The sequence below is a fragment of the Chiloscyllium punctatum genome, chromosome 47, assembly GCF_047496795.1.
Source record: "Chiloscyllium punctatum isolate Juve2018m chromosome 47, sChiPun1.3, whole genome shotgun sequence".
Taxonomy (NCBI): Eukaryota; Metazoa; Chordata; class Chondrichthyes; order Orectolobiformes; family Hemiscylliidae; genus Chiloscyllium; species Chiloscyllium punctatum.
In genome coordinates this window covers 18734946-18745892 of record NC_092785.1, presented here as the reverse complement: position 1 = coordinate 18745892, position 10947 = coordinate 18734946, and the positions used below count along the sequence as shown (strand labels likewise).

The window sequence follows — 10947 nt, the reverse complement described above, 5'->3', positions numbered from 1 at the left end:
TCTACTACAAACAGATTGGTAAGGTAACGAGTTTATTTTTTTATTCCTTATTTTTTCAACAGTCTCTTTAGGAATTTAGAATAGTGGGAATGGAGGTTAGGGCAGTTGAATGTTCCTCCTGCAGAATGTGAGAGGTAAGGGCCACCACTAGTGTCCCTGCTGACTACATCTGCGGGAAGTGCACCCAACTCCAGCTCCTCGAAAACTGCATTGGGGAACTGGAGCTGGATGAACTTCGGATCATTCGGGAGGCAGAGGGAGTTATTGAGAGGAGTCACGGGGAGGTAGTCACTCTTCAGGTACAAGAAAAAGGCAAATGGGTTACAGTCGGGACGGAAAGGGAACCGGCTGGCAGTGCAGGGATCCCTTGTGGCACCCTCAACAATAAGTATACCATTTTGGATACTGTTGGGGGGGTGAACTTACCAGGGGGAAGCAGTGGGGCATGGGCTCTGGCACAGAGTCTGTCCCTGCTGCTCAGAAGGGAAAGGGGAAGAGGAGCAGAGCAGTAGTCATTGGGGACTCCATAGTTCGGGGGACAGATAGGAGGTTCAGTGGGGACGAGAGAGACTCACAGTTGGTGTGTTGCCTCCCAGGTACCAGGGTTCATGATGTCTCTGCGTTTTTGGGATTCTTGAGGGGGAGGGGGAGCAGCGTCAAGTTGTGGTCCACATAGGCACTAATGACATAGGTAGGAAGAAAGCTGGGGATTTAAGGCAGAATTTCAGGGAGCTGGGATGGAAGCTGAGAGCTAGGACGAACAGTGTTGTTGTCTCTGTTTTGTTGCCCGTGCCACGTGCGAGTGAGGCGAGGAATAGGGAGAGAGAGGAGTTGAACATGTGGCTACAGGGATGGTGCAGGAGGGAGGGTTTTGGATTCTTGGATAATTGGGGCTCTTTCTGGGGTAGGTGGGACCTCTACAAGCAGGATGGTCTTCATCTGAACCAGAGGGGTACCAATATCCTGGGGGGAAATTTGATAAGGCTATTGGGGTGGATTTAAGCTAATCCAGCAGGGGGATGGGAACCAAAATTGTAGTTCGAGCATAGAAAAGGTTGAGAGTCGGGAGGTCCAAAATCAAGTTTCAGGGACGCAAAGTGGCACCGGCAAGCAAGAAGTTGGTTTGAAGTGTGTCTACTTTAACGCCAGGAGCATCCGGAATAAGGTGGGTGACCTTGCAGCATGGGTTGGTACCTGGGACTTAGATGTTGTGGCCACTTCAGAGACATGGATACAGCAGGGAGAGGAATGGTTGTTGCAGGTTCCAGGATTTAGATGTTTCAGTAAGAACAGAGAAGATGGTAAAGGGTTGGGGGGGGGGGGGGGGGGGTCGGTGGTTGGTGTCAGTGTGTGTGGCATTGTTGGTCAAGGACAGTATTGGAGTCACAGAAAGGATGTTTGGGGACTCATCAATTGAGGTAGTATGGGCTGAGGTTAGAAACAGGAAAAGAGAGGCCACCCTGTTGGGAGTTTTCTACAGGCCTCCAAATAGTTACAGAGATGTAAAAGAAGGGATAACAAAGATAATTCTCGCTAGGATTGAGAGAGACAGGGTAGTTGTCATGGGGGGCTTCAACTTTCCAAATATTGACGAGGAACACTATAGTACGAGTACTATAGATGGGTCAATTATTGTCCAGTGTGTGCAGGAGGGCTTCCTGACACAGTATGTAGACAGGCCAACAAGGGGCGAAGACACATTAGATTTGGTACTGGGTAATGAGCCCGGCCAGGTGTTAGACTTAGAGGTAGGTGAGCACTTTGGTAATAGCGATCACAATTCTGTTATGTTTACTTTAGTGATAGAAAGGGATAGGTGTGTACCACTGGCAAGAGTTACAGCTGTGGGAAAGGCAATTATGATGCAATTAGGCAAGATTTAGGAAGCATAGGATGGGGAATGAAACTGCAGGGGATGTTCCGCTTATTCAAGGAAAAGCTCCTGTGTCTCCTAGATAAATATGTACCTGTCAGGCAGGGAGGAAGATGTAGAACACGGGAGCCGTGGTTTACGAAGGAAGTGGAATCTCTGGTCAAGAGGAAGAAGAAGGCTTATGTTAGGATGAGATGTGAAGGCTCAGTTAGGGCATTTGAGGGTTACAAGGTAGCCAGGAAAGACCTAAAAAGAGAGCTCAGAAGAGCCAGGAGGAGACATGAGAAGTTGTTGGCGGATAGGATCAGGGTAAACCCTAAGGCTTTCTATAGGTACTTAAGGAATAAAAGAATGAATGAGAGTAAGATTAGGGCCAATCAAGGATAGTAGTGGGAAGTTGTGTGTGGAGTCAGAGGAGATAGAGGAAGCACTTAATGAATATTTTTCGACAGTATTCACGTAGAAAATGACAATGTTGTCGAGGAGAATACTGAGATACAGGCTACTAGACTAGGTGGGATTGAGGTTCACAAGGAAGAGGTGCTAGAAATCTTGCAAAGTGTGAAAATAGATAAGTCCCCTGGGTCAGATGGAATTTATCCTAGGATCCTCTGGGAAGCCAGGGAGGAGATTGCTGAGCCTTTGACATTGATCTTTAAATTGTCATTGTCTGCAGGAATAGTGCCAGAAGACTGAAGGATAGCAAATGTCGTTCCCCTGTTCAAGAAGGGGAGTAGAGACAACCCTGATGATTATAGACCAGTGAGCCTTAATTCAGTTGTTGGTAAAGTGTTGGAAAAGGTTATAAGAGATAAGATTTATTATCATCTAGAAAATAATAATTTGATTAGGGATAGTCAGCACAGTTTTGTGAAGGGTAGGTCATGCCTCACAAACCTTATTGAGTTCTTTGAGAAGGTGACCAAACAGGTAGATGAGAGTAAACCAGTTGATGTGGTGTATATGGATTTCAAGAAGGCATTTGATAAGGTTCCCCACAGTAGGCTATTGTACAAAATGTGGAAGAAAGGGATTGTGGTTGATATAGCAGTTTGGAGCAGTAAATAGCTTGCTGAAAGAAGACAGAGGGTGGTGGTTGATGGGAAACGTTCATCCTGGAGTCCACTTACCAGTGGGGTACCACAAGGGTCGGTGTTGTCCTCTGCTGTTTGTCATTTTTCTAAATGACCTGGATGAGGGCATAGAAGGGTGAGTTCGTAAATTTGCAGACGACACTAAGGTCGGTGGAGTTGTGGATAGTGACGAAGGATGTTGTAGATTACAGAGAGACATAGATAAGCTACAGAGCTGGGCTGAGAGGTGGCAAATGGAGATTAATGCAGACAAGTGTGAGGTGGTTCACTTTGGTTGGAGTAACCGGAATGCAAAGTACTGGGCTAATGGTAAGGTTCTTGGTAGTGTAGCTGAGCAGAGAGATCTCGGTATCCAGGTACACAGATCCCTGAAAGTTGCCACCCAGGTTGACAGGGTTGTTAAGAAGGCATATAATGTTTTAGCTTTTATTAATAGAGGGATCGAGTTTCCGGAACCCTGAGCTTATGTTACAGCTGTACAAAACTCTGGTGCGGCCGCACTTGGAGTATTGTGTACAGTTCTGGTCACTGCATTATAAGAAAGATGTGGAAGCTTTGGAAAGGGTGCAGAGGAGATTTACTAGGATGTTGCCTGGTATGGAGGGGAGGTCTTACGAGGAAAGGCTGAGGGACTTGAGGCTGTTTTCGTTAGAAGAAGGTTGAGAGGTGACTTAATACAGACATACAAGATCATCAGAGGGTTAGATAGGGTGGACAGGGAGAGCCTTTTTCCAAGTATGGTGACGGCGAGCACGAGGGGGCATAGCTTTAAATTGAGGGGTGATAGATATAGGACAGATGTCAGAGGTAGTTTCTTTACTCAGAGAGTAGTAAGGGTATGGAATGCTTTGCCTGCAATGGTCGTAGATTTGCTAACTTTAAGTACATTTAAGTCGTCATTGGACAAGCATGTGGACGTACATGGAATAGTGTAGGTGAGATGGGCTTCAGATTGGTATGACAGGTCGGTGCAACATCGAGGGCCGAAGGGCCTGTACTGCGCTGGAATGGTCTATGTTCTACGTACTTGCATGGCCACTTTCCAGGAGATATGGATGTGAACCCCAAAATCCCTCTGTATATCAATGCTGTTCAGGTACCTGCCATTAGCTTTATACTTTTCCTTATCATGTCATCTTCCAAAGTGCAGAATCTCACACTTAAACATCTGGTAAAATGGTCACCTGGTTTTATTAATAGAGGGATCAATGTTGACGTTCTTGTAAGACCTCGGCTAGACTGAGTATCTATACGGGGGAGTATTTAGAGATTACGGGGATAACTTCTGTTCCGATCTCAAATGAGAAGCTGCAGGTTCAGTTTCCACTGATTGTAGTAGAAGACTCATACCCAAGGCTGAGGGGGGAAAATTGGCTGAGAAAGATTCACTTTGATTGGCTCAGCATTTCTCGATTAGAAAATGGCTTCTTAATTGAAGTCCGAATGAAATACCCAGAGGTTTTTCAGGAAGGTCTAGGGGTTACCAAAGGAGCCAAGTCCACCTTGCATGTTAACCGGAAAGCAATTCAGTGATTCTGCACGCAGTGCACAGTGTCATTTGCCTTATTGGGAAAAACTGAGGGAAAGATCAGGAGGCTGGAAAGGGAAGGAGTCGTCAGCTCAGTCCAGTTTGCAGAATGGACTGCATTGGTTGTACTGGTTATGAGGCCCCAATGGGTCGGTTTGCTGGTGTGGGATTTTAAACAAGCCATACATAAATTCTCATAGCTGGATAAATACGTAATCTCTCACTGTAAACAGCAGCATTTTATTATGAGTCACAAGAATAATTGTCCCAAGCAAAGGTAAACCCTGGACTCAGTTAAACGCGTACTTTAATAGTACTTTCATAGTCTCAATATTGCTTATTGTGGTTGGCTATCCAAAGTGCTTAGATGTATAATTTGTCAAACTCTGTGATGGTGATTGTAAAGTGTGAGCATCGTTTGCAATTCACGGACACCCGGATGTATTGGTCACGGACAATAGGATGTCATTTTCCAGCAGGAATTTCCAGTATTTCCTCAAGTCGAATGGAATTCAGCATGTTCAGATACCTTTTTAACATCCACCGTCCAATGGTCTGGCAGGAAGAGCAGTCCAAACATTGAAGGCAGGTTTAAAGGAACAGCCAACAGCTTCACTTGAAACTAAACTGTCCCAGGTCTTGTTTAATTAATGGACCACCTCTCACACAACAACAGGGATAGCTCCAGCAGATTTGCAGATGGGGAGAGTATTCCACACCAGGTTTAAACCTGATATTCCCAGACGTGGGGGAGGGGGAGGGGGAGGGGGAGGGGGAGGGGGGGGTGGGGTGGGGGAGGTGTGGAAGGTGAAACAGCATCAGGAACACCGATACCAGCTACAGGGGCAGGAGCAAAACATATCTGTCCCCTCACAACAGCCAGAAAAGGCTTTTAGAAACCATGGGTTTTCCCCCTCTATCTAGCATTGAAGGAAACTCATGAGTCTGAGATGGATGCAGCCTCGATACCGTTACCACCTCAAGAAGAGGAGGAAACTCTCCTGAGATGCTCCTGGAGCAAGAGACTAGTTATGTTCCAGGACACATCACTCGGGTCCTAGTCAGTGTCAGAGGAAGCAGGGCTGGGGTGAAAAAGTCCCAACAGAAGCCACAGAGAACGAGCAGCCGTACATCCGCAGATTGGTGGGGGATTAATGTCATCATTGGAACAAGGGCCAGATGGATCACATTGACTATGAGCTCCTTGACTGAGACTATTAACCTGGGCTAATCAAGGAGCCATGGCTGGCAGAGCTAAACCAGAGATTGTCTCTGCCAAGTGCCTGTCCCTCTTCTGCAGTGATATTCAAGGCCGTGTGTCCTCGGAGAGGGAGAATATGGTGTCCACCAATGCTCTCGATGCCTTTATGGAGGGGTTGTCACTACAGGGGTAGAATGCTTCATCTTTACCCTCCACTTTCACATTCTTTTCTCACGTAGGCCCTGCCCTTGTTGGGCTTTGTTTGTTAATGGTTCCTGGTCACATGTGTGTTTTTCCTGGTGGTGGAATTATAACATAAAGTTCTTGCACAATGGTATCTTTTTTCTACTGCATCTGTACACACACAAAAACACACACAGCGACAGGTACACCAATGCTGTGGGGAGGTATCAGCACTACTTATGTACAGAGCTCATGGAGGAGATAAATTAACAAAGTAGAAAAGGATAATAAAGAAAACAAAACAGAAGGGCCTCCTCACTTTGGGCACTGGTTTTGAGTTGGCTGGTTGGAGCCCTTATACTGTGTTCTTGTAAATAAAGGGTGACTTGCTGAAAGGATACCAGCCCCTGGACAGTTATTTGTGTGTAAAATGAATGCATTCCATTGTTATGAATGAGAATTGATTGGAAATCTGAACTGGAGTAACAGAGAACAGTCAGCAGTGTGTTGGCAGATTGAGTCTGCCGGGTTCCACAAAGAAGGAATCGAAATCCCCAACTGGTATTAATCAGTTAGAAGAGCACAAATTACCAGGTAGGCGTATTTGCTTTGTGCGATGATGCAGCCATTGGAGCTAGGCCAGCGTTGATAGCCCGTCCATAGTTGCCCCTTGAAGGTGGCGGCCTGCTGCTTCTTGTCCACTTGCTGCTAGGCTCACCCACAATGCCCTTTCGGGAAGGAGTTCCAGGATATTGACACAATGACAGTGAAGGAACAGCAATAAACTTCCCAGTTTAGATGGTGAGTGACTTGGAGGGGAATGTGCAGGGTGCAGTGTTCCCACGTATCTGCTGCCATTGTCTGTGTGGAAGTGATCATCGGTTTGGAAGGTGCTGTATGAGGATAGCCAGTGAATTACTGCAGTGTATCTTGTAGCTGGTAAACACTGCTGCTGCTGAGTGTTAGGGGAGGATGGGTTTGTGGATGTGGTAAGGATCGAGCAGGTTGCTTTATCTTGGAAGGTTTCAAGCTTCTTGAGTGTTGTTGGAGCTGTACCCATGCAGGTAAGTGGATTAAGGGGCATCAATATAAGACTAAGATGAGGAGGAATTCCTTCCTCAGGGGCTTGTGAGACTTTTGAACTCTTAGCGTTAAAGAGCTGTGAGGGAACACTGCTTATGTATGTTTCTGGCAGCGAAAGAAAGATTAGATTCCCTATATTGTGGAAACAGGCCCTTCGGCCCAACCAGTCCACACTGATCCTCTGAAGAATAACCCACCCAGACCCATTTCCCTCTGACTAATGCATCCAACACTATGGGTAATTTAGCATGGCCAATTCACCTGACCTGCACATCTTTGGACTGTGGGAGGAAACCGGAGCACCCAGAGGAAACCCACGCAGACACCAGGAGAATGTGCAAACTCCACACAGGCAGTCGACCAAGGCTGTAAGTGAACCTGGGACCTTGGTGCTGTGAGGCAGCAGTGCCATATCAACCATGATCCTTTTGAACAATGGAGAAGACTTGAGGGCCCGAATGGCCTCATCCTGTTCTTATTTATTGTTGCATTATGGTCTTATAGACTGTCTACTCAATATCCCACTGAGCCACCAAATGTCACACAACCCTTGTTAGAGAGGAATGACTAAAGGCAACCACTTGACATAGTTTCATTCCAATCATCAAATAGGATATTTTCCAGACAGTGGGGAATAAGTTGCTGGGTTCACCTGTACTCATCCATTCAGCAAAGGAGTTCATGCACTTCATTTACTTTTCCCTCAGCACATCCTGGCTGGTTCAGGATTTCTTGCACAATGAGTCTCAGTGATCAAGAATTTCCTTCATAATTACTGTAAATCCTCAGTATTCCTTTACAGTGCATCTTGGTGCTGTGTTTCAAAGTTCAGGAAGCTGGTCAGATATGGTGAGGTAAGTGGCCATCCATTGTGTGTTGTACCTAATGTGCTCGGACATAACCAGGAGAAAGTAACAATAATTGTAGACAGGAACTGAAACCTCAACTGTTATTTTATAACAGCTTCAACAAAACAAAATGCAAGGCACATCCAAAGACAGAGATTCGGGGATGTTGCCAATGGGATAGTTTCAATGATGGGCAGTGGGAGATGGTATACAACAATGGGAACAACTGCACAATTTTTGAGAAGATTTGTAGCTCAGGTTGAGATTCTGGATGTAGGTTTGCTCGCTCAACTGCAAGGTTCATTTCCAGACGTTTCGTCACCCTACTAGGTAACATCTTCAGTGGGCCCTCCAGGCGACTTTATTTCAACGAGCCAACACACACTGCAGCACAGAGGAACTACGCAAAGCAGAGGAAAATCATCTAAACTGTGTGTTAAAAAAGAATGGTACCCAATGAACACAGTCCGCAACAAACCAAACCAAGCAGACAAAACCTGTCCCGAAACCCTAGCCACACTCAGCTACATCAAAGTCATCTCAGGAATTACTGCCTGACTACTCAGACCCTTTGGTGTCATGGTAGCCCACAAACCCACCAACACACTAAAACAGCAGCTAATGAACTTGAAAGACCCTATACAGACAGCAAGCAAAATTAATGTCATGTACAAAATACTGTGCAAGAACTGTAACAAATACTACGTTGGACAAACAAGCAAAAACCTAGCCACCAGGATACATGGACACCAGCTATCCACAAAACGACATGACCCTTTCTCATTAGTATCCTTACATACAGATAAGGAAGGGCACCACTTTACAAAATTATGAGAGACATTGATAGGATAAATAGACAAAGTCTTTTCCCTGGGATGGGGGAGTCCAGAATTAGAGGGCATAGGTTTAGGGTGAGAGGGGAAACATACAAAAGGGACCTAAGAGGCAACTTTTTCACAGAAAGGGTGGTATGTGTATGGAATGAGCTGCCAGAGGAAGTGGTGGAGGCTGGTACATTTGCAATATTTAAAAGGCATTTGGATGGGTATATGAATAGGAAGGGTTTGGAGGGATATGGGCCAGGTGCTGGTAGGTGGCACTAGATTGGGTTCGGGTATTTGGTTGGCATGGATGGGTTGGACCGAAGGGTCTGTTTTCATGCTGTACATCTCTATGACTCTATGACTGGGACAACACATCCGTCTTAGGTCAAGCCAAACAGAGGCACCACACGAGAATTCCTAGAAGCATGGCATTCCAACCAGAACTCTATCAACAAACACATCGACTTAGACCCCACTTACTACCCCCTGTGAAAAGAAACAGGAAATGACATCACCACAGGAAAGGACATAATCAAAGGAAATGATATCACCAACCCAAAGAAACCCAAACATATAAATAGAAAGCAGGAATCATGTACAGTGCTTCACCTGAGGCCCACTGAAGATGTTACCTAGTAGGGTGACGAAACATCTGGAAATGAACCTTCCAGCTCAGTGAGCAAACCTCCATCCACAACTGGACAAGTTGTTTCTTTTTGGAAGGAAGGCCTGACACTGACTGTGAATGGTGGAAAAGAGCTTTGAATTTGACATAGTCTCAGCACACTTGGTAATGATGCCAATAAAATCAGATTGCAGAATGACAGTAGTTTGGAAGATTTTAAATTTAATCTTTGCGTTTAGTTGGCATGGTAGTCAGTCACTGAACATATTCACATGCGGTTGCTGTCCGTTCAGCACAAGAGCATTAAACTTTGCTTTGTGTCATCAATGATTTTATATACATTAAAAATCAGAAAAAGGCTTCACATGAAACACAACAGCGGAGGCACAGCCTTTTGAACAGCAATATCCATTACAGATACTCAATCTCAGTGAAATATTATTCTGAATTCAGTTCATTAATTTGTTGCATAACTGATTATTTCCAGTTTTCATAGCAAGAGCTGTCTTTCCAATTCTGTGGACATGAACTTCCTCTGGACATGGACTTCTACGTAGTTAATGCAGTCAGGGAAATTGTACAAGTTCTTTCAACCTGGAGATCCTGTTGTAAGACTGGAATTGCATCTCCAAATACAGGTCAGACTTGTATGCTTATGTACACAGTTTAATAATTCGAATAAATGGATATTTTACTCTATTGATTATCTCCTCTCTGAATTTCGTTTGTGTTAGAGCGTGTTGGTGCATGAATTCAGAAGCCACAGCATAAATCCAATTTCTCGGAGAACAAATATTATATTACTGAAAGTCGTGTCTTCATAATTATAGTTTAATACTGGCCAGTTTAAAGAGAATATGACATATGTCATCCATAAAATTATGAAATTAGCAGACAATGCAAAGAGTAAGATGATTGATTTTCTCCGGTTTACCACCTCTGGATCAGTATTATTCTGTCCATTTCTATGGATTTGGAGGCGACAGTGGATGCGGTTATCTGTTATAATATTCCTAACCGTCAGAGCATTGGACACTGAAGCGATGGTGTAATTATACTGTCAAACCATTCATACACTTTCCAGAATAATAATGTATAATAGTCCGATGTCATGATCAAAACCATAGCACATTGTGAATAACAACTGAAGGAATAAAAAAAAATACCAAACAATTGACCACAAACAGCAGATCACACTCATGGTTACTATAACCACAAATGCAGTTCTCATATTGCAATATCTTACTCTTAGCTTCTGGCAACAAATTGCTACAAACCGATCAAATGTGAAAGCAACTGTGAACCGAACTGAATAGTCCAGGGCTGCACCGAACAACACAACTCTCACGGCACATACAGGAGTGATGAATAAGAAATTAATTGGAAAATAGAAATTGTTAATTCGGTCCATTAAGATATTCAGAATGCAAGACGTAGATCTGCTGTAGACATTGCCATCAAATAGTGAGAGAACCCAAAATTGCCTCGATTCATGATCACGATTTCCACTAAATTAACTGGAAGAAAAATAAAGAGCGTACACTTCTTCATGATTAGAGTCACAGCAAAAAACTTCTTTCTTAAAACGTCTTTTAAATCACACCAATTGCCTCAAATCAATATATTAACTTAATTACATGATGCATAGTGAAAAGTTTCAATAGAATTATTGATTCAAGCAAACCAGA

General features: G+C 44.4%; 1 long non-coding RNA gene across 1 annotated transcript; it reads left to right on the top strand.

The window, feature by feature from the left end:
• Window positions 1-5317: 5317 nt before the first annotated feature.
• Window positions 5318-9958, top strand: LOC140468531 (uncharacterized). Its single transcript, XR_011955679.1, has 2 exons — window positions 5318-6943; window positions 9747-9958. It is a non-coding gene; the product is annotated as an uncharacterized lncRNA (long non-coding RNA).
• Window positions 9959-10947: the final 989 nt, after the last annotated feature.